This window comes from Molothrus ater, chromosome 2 (genome assembly GCF_012460135.2).
Source record: "Molothrus ater isolate BHLD 08-10-18 breed brown headed cowbird chromosome 2, BPBGC_Mater_1.1, whole genome shotgun sequence".
Taxonomy (NCBI): Eukaryota; Metazoa; Chordata; class Aves; order Passeriformes; family Icteridae; genus Molothrus; species Molothrus ater.
The window spans coordinates 101,502,270-101,508,845 of record NC_050479.2 but is presented as its reverse complement, the minus strand read 5'-3'; positions in this window follow the sequence as shown (position 1 = coordinate 101,508,845).

The window sequence follows — 6,576 nt, the reverse complement described above, 5'->3', positions numbered from 1 at the left end:
TGTAGTTGTTCCTTTTTTCCTGTGGGGAAAAAATTGTTTGTCTCTACAAAAGCAGACTCACACCAAAATCACCATCTCTGGAAGTGTGTAGTGGTAGACCTGGAAGTGTTAGGTTAAGGGTTGGACTTGATCTTAAAAGTCTTTTCCAAGCTTAGTAATTCTGTTCTACCATCTGCATGCTCCCTGCATGGGGCGGCAGCCAGGTTAGTTTAAGCAGATCTTTGTGGTTTAAAGTTGGGGTTTTGCTTGGGAGTGTACAAGGAGCTGAGGCAGCCTCCATCTGTGGACCTCCAGTGAGCAGATACAGAAAGCACATTCCCTATTGCCTCTTACAGCAGATTTCTTTGGGTTTTGTTGCTGCCAAGAACAGAAAATGCTGAATTGCATCCCTGATCCTCAGGTGAAGAAATCCGTCCAGCCCCTTTCAGTACTTAAAAGGGAGCTTCATAAAAAAGTGTGATGAGGGCCAAATATTAACTTCTATAAATAGGCAATGAACCTAATAGAGAAGAGATTCAGATGGGATTTGTACAGAAATTCTTCCTAGTGAGGGTGGTGAGACCCTGGCATGGGCTGCTGTGTCATCCTTGGAAGTGTTCCAGGCCAGCATCCTGGTTTAGTGGAAGGTGTCCCTGCCCCATGGCAGGGGAGTTGGAATGAGATGAGCTTTAAGGTCACTTCCAAATCAAACCACTCTGTGATTATTCTTGTCAGAGCCCCCAGACTTCTACTACTGGAGGTGCAAAGTGCTGCAGAAATAGCTCACAGTGCTGAAAAGTTCATGTGGGCTCTTGTAGTAACAAGGGAAGTTTTAACCTGTTGTTTTTGGGCTGGGTCTGGCCTGTGAACCATGGAAGTGATCAATCAGCGCTGGCTGATTTTCACAGCCTAACAGTGCTGTTCTCCAAGGTGAAAGCCAAACTTATTCTTTGCCCTTTTCAGGTGTGGCCAATGGAATTTTAGTCTCCTGCTCAGGAAGATAAACCTGATGTGTTGCTTGCTTCCCCTTTTCCTCACCCCTAGTAGGATTGATTTGTATCTCTGTGTTCTGCTAGCTGACATGAAGGTTGTGTTTCCAGTGACTTCTCTGGAAATGAGTAACAAGAAAAGCTCTTTATAGCTACTTGTGACATGTCACTGGAATCCACCTTTGAGGATTCCATGAACTGGAGGGGGTCAGTTCTTGCAGAGCTTTTTCCAAGCAGTGTTTTTGATTATCAAGTTTTAGATCAAAGCATAGCTGCAGACTGAAAATCCCCCTAAAACAGAGGAGGGAGAGAGTTATTTCAGACAAGGCTCCCTTGCAAAAAGGGATATACTAATGAATATCCTGTGATTTTCCATACTGCAAGGTTGGACCAGCTCTGCTGAATTCTTGGCTGTGCTAAGAGTGTAACAAGAGATTGACACTGAACGTTGTTCTTCTGCTATTACCAGTCTACGAAAGAGGAATTTTTCTCTGATCTCAGCTCATACCCATGTTGTCTCATACAGTAGTGTGCACAAGGCAAAATGCATCTTGGGCTGATCTTGCAGTGTGGCAGCAGCTCAGGGGAGGTGACCTGGTCCTTTTGCTTGTGAGGCCCCACCTGCACTGCTGCCTTCAGCTCTGGAGTCTCCACAAAGACACAGACCTGGCAAGTCCAGAGGAGACCACGCAGAGGCTCTGAGGGCTGGAGCCTGTCTCTGCAGACGGACTGGGAAAGCTGAGGATGTTCAGCCTGGGAAAGAGAAGGCTTCAGGGAGATCTTAGAGCCCTGCCAGTGAACAAAGGGGCTCCCAAGAGTTGTAGAAGGACTTTGGGCAAAGGTACGGAGGACTAGGACAAGGGGCAATGGCTTCACAGTGACAGAAGGGCAGGGTTAGAAGGGTTTTTAGGAAGAAGTTCTTCACTCTGAAACAGTGGCACAGGTTGCCCACAGGAGCTGTGGCTGCCCCATGCCTGGAAGTGATCAAGGTAAGGCTGGATGGGTCTTGGAGCAACCCACTCTAGTGGAAGGTGTCTCTCCCATAGTAGGTGTGTGGAACTGGATGATCTTTAGGTCGTTTCCAATTCAAACTATTCTGTGCTTCTACGAGCTTAAGCACTAATTGGAGTTAAAATTATCACCTCCGACTTTGTAGTGATAGCCTTAGAACAGGCTACCCAGGGAAGTGGTAGAATCATGATCCCCAGAAGTGTTCTATAAGTTTATGGATGTGACTTGTGGACAGTGGGTTAGTGGTGGCAGTGCCAGGTTAATGGTTGGACTCAATGATCTTAGAGAGGACTTTCCAGCCATGACAGCTCTGTGATTCTTTGGTTCTATGACTAGGCTGTGTGTTGCTGGGACTGTGTCAGGATGGAATTGCTATGCTCTTGCTTATCTAGGTCGCTTCCCTTGGCTGAGATAGGCTGCTGTCCACTATAGAGCAGCCCTGATAAAGCTGTTCTTACAATCTCTGTTGAGAAATGAGCATCTTCACTTTCCTGTGGACCTGCCTTGCCTTTAGCTCAGCAACTTCCCCTTCCTCTGCTTTTGTTTAGTTTGGTATAAGAAGTACATTTGTACTTCTCTGGTTCTTTAAGATCTCCCTGTCCTCCTAACATTCCTCATTATACCTGCAAGAATCCTGATAAATCTGTCCCTCATTACAGGCTGGAAGAGGGGACTTTCCACTTTCACCAGTTTTTCCTCATGTGTTTATACATAGTTACTGTCCTATTTTGTCCTCTTTGCCTCAAATCAGAGCTCTCCCTCTGGCAAACAGAGCAAAAGGGTACATGACTCAGTTTATGGAAAAGGCATGGTAGTTGGATGCAGGCCACCTGCAGTGATTTATCCCTTCCTTGACTGCCAGCCATGGGCATCCTGAGCACGTTACATGAATCCTGGGTTCAGTTTTGAGCCCTTCATGACAATAAGGACATTGGGGGATAGAAGTATGTCCACAGAAGGGAATGCAGCTGGGGAAGGGGCTGGAGTGCCAGAAGTGGCTGAGGGAGCTGGTGGGGCTCAATGTGGAGGAAAGGAAACCTGGGGGAGAATTTGTCACTCTCTACAACTCCCTGACAGGAGAGTGAAGTGAGGTGAAGGTGGGCTCTGCTCCCAAGGGACAAGGGACAGGACAAGAGGAAACGGCCTTAAGTTGCACCAGGGACGGTTTACACAGTATATTAGGGAAAAATTCTGCACTGAAAGGCAAGTCAGGCATTAGAACAGGCTGCCAAGGGCAGTGGCAGAGTCTCCATCCCTGGAGGGATTTAACAGAAGTGTAGATGTGGTATTTGGGGACACGGGTTCGTAGTGGGCTCGGTATGGAATGGTTGGACTCAATGGTCTTAGGGGGCTTTCCCAATCTTCCCAATCTTCCGATTCTGTGGGTTTGCTCAGCTGTTTTTTCCCTCTCTGTGAAGCAGGGCAGCATTATTTCCTATAGCACCAGCCATAAAGGTGGGATATCACCAGCTTGCTTTGAGCCCCTCATCAATTAGCATAGCATAAGCAGAATAATGTTGTTTGTAGTGTGTACACAGCTTTTTTTTCCTTTTTTTTTTTTTTTTTTTTAATTCAATGTGGAAGCAGACCTGGGTCTAATGAAGAGAGGTTGAAAAAACAAACAGAGAGGACGTGCTGCCCCCATAAGGTGCCTGTCAGTAACTCCATGATAATGTAACAAAGCCCCCAAGCATTTTGGGGAAATGCCAAGTAGCAATGCTAAGAAATCACTCACCCAGACTAGAACAGCCTTCCTTTGAGGAGGCAGAGACCAGAAATGGATGCATTACCCTCTAAATGAACTTCTTGTCAATTTAGCCCAAGCAGCAGTACCACAAGGAATAACAAATTATTTTTCTACAGTGCACATTCTCAAAGCTTCCTACTGTAAAATGATCCCCTTGAAAATGGTTCTGTTTGGCAACAGCTGAGATAATTGAAGTTTTTCCATATAAAGAAAAATCCATACTATCACAAAAATAGGTATATTCTTTCCTGCTAATGCCAGGAATTCAAGGGAACCACATTAGGCAGCTGAAAGGGCAGGAAAAAATGCTAATGTAGGGATTTCTCTATTTTGCTTTGTGGTTATCTTTTTTTCCTCTCAGATGGGGTTTGTGGAGTGAAGATGTTTTAACAGGTTGTAAAAGACCATAATGTAAGCCTGGTGGGAATCTGAACTCCATCCATGGTCTGATTATTTACTGGTTCCCTGATTCCTCTTAGATCTGATTCACACTTCTAGCTAATCACATTGGGAGCTTTTTCCCCCAATAGTTTTTGGCTTTGCACTGTGCCTTTGATCAAGGCAGCACAGTGCGGGCAGGAGCGCCCTCCCGCCACATTTGACTGAGCCAATCTTAGCCTTTGTGCCAAAATGTCATACTGCCATTGTGTGAGATCTTTGGAACGGATGAGCTTGATGATCTGAGAGGTCTTTTCTAACCTGAATGATTCTGTGATTCTGTACTTTTATGCAAATAGGCTGTATAGCATCAGCAACCAGAGAACCCATCCATTCTTCTTTCTTAGTCACATCAGAAGGTCTGGATATCCCAAATTCTTTTTAAATAGATGTAAGGGTTTAATCAGCAAAGAGTCAGTCAGGATATTATGACCTACAGATGAAACCTTACAAGTATCAAAGATAAGAAAATTTTGGTGGTTTGGTATAATGGCCTTATATTGTCTGGGAGATGCTTATAGCCAATGAAAGTACAAAGTTTTGGTGCAAATGCTGTCCTGGGGAGGTTAACAGCCAGTAGGCTCCAATTGAATGGGTATATTGATTTTTTCTCTTCTTATGTATATTTAGCTGTCATCAATGCTTTCATCCAGCAGAAACTTTTCATTCAAAGGGCCTTAAAGGTCTCTAAAATATTCCAAAGAAGGATTTACTTTTCCCATAGATTAAATGCAACCACTTCTGGAGTGGAAAGCACAACCATGACACATGAGATTAAGTGATAAAATCACATTACCACCTCTGCAAGATGAAAATGCAGGTGCAGAAAAGGGAGGGACTTTATTTCAAGCAGAATTCAGGAATAAATTTCCTTCAGGGACTTATGGTAATGTACCAGGAGATATTTCATGACTGTACTTACATGGGAGCTTAGGAATTTTGCATCTTGTTTGGAAGACAGTTCTTGCAGTCCCAGTGCTTGTTATGTGGGGTCAGTGGTCAGAGACAGGGACAACACACACTTTCAGAGATCCATGCACCAACAATGGATTTTATTGTTCAGATCCTCTTTATATAGGGGGTTTGAAACACCTTGGTCTAAACCAACTGGTCTGGTTTCAACACCACCCAGCTCTTTGACCAGTGTGATGTCTGTGGCTTAGGATGGAACATGATTGGGTGAAGTCCCTGTTTGGGTTTAAATGTATCCCATCATTGCTCACTGAGGGACCAGTTTATGGAATTGGGTTGGATTTCTTACTTATAGCTGAATTAATTGCTGAGCCACAGACCAGCTGTGACACTTACTCAGTTGTGAACCACTAGCCTTTGGCCTTGATCTACCCACTGAAATCAGAAAGCATCTTCTGGTTCATTGACCTGGGCTTTTAATGTGGTCCCCAGTAGTAGCAACCACTTTGAGGTCAGGTGTGATGGGCCCCATGTGCTGTTGTCCTTCATTTAATTGCCTTCTCATTTAAAATATATTTCGTTTCATAGAATTACAGAATCATTTAAGTTCTAAAGCCTTTGAGACCATCGAGCCCAACTATTCCCCCAGCACTACCCAGCCCACCACTAATTCATGTCTCCAAGTGCCACATCCACATGCACACATTTGTTAAATCCCACCATGGATGTGGGCTCTACCACTGCCCTAGACAAGTTGTTCCAGGGCTGGATGACCATTTCCATGAAAAAATTTTCCCAATATCTAACCTAAACCTCCCTTCACACAACTTGAGGTAATTTCCTCTTGTCCTGTCCCTTGTTCCCTGGGAGAAGAACCTGACTCCCACCTGGCTCCACCCTCCTGTCAGGGAGTTGTAGAGAGGAAGAAGGGCCCACCTGAGCTTCCTTTTCTGCAGGCTGAGCCCCCCAGCTCTCTCAGATGCTCGTCACACTTGTGCTCTAGTCCTTTCACTGCTTTCCCTATCTCATTCACAATATATATTTAAAATACATGTTTGAGTCTGAGAAGAAAGTTTTTTTCCATGTAAATAATAGCCCTTCTAAGCACCAGGAGAGTAACAGATATTCTAAGCATCATTTGCCTTCCAAAGCACAAGGAGTCCTCTTCTGTGTCCTGTGTGGAAATCATCTAATGGTTATGAGCTGACTTGAAAATGTCTTCTACTGAAAGTGGATGTCCTCTGTGCACATAAGGTGACCTAAACAGCTTGATGGTGTGTCAAAACCACAATGAAGTGTCTCTGTCTGAGGTGGGGTTTATCTATAATGGGACACTTGGGAAACTTATGGTAAATTAATTTAATCAGTTTTAGTACCCCCATTTTTATGTAGCTGATGGTGATGGTAAAGTGCAAACAATGGCCAGTTGCAAAGTAATACAGTCCCCCTTGGAGTTTATTGCATTGAATATGTATTACTATTAATTTAAAACCAAGGGCC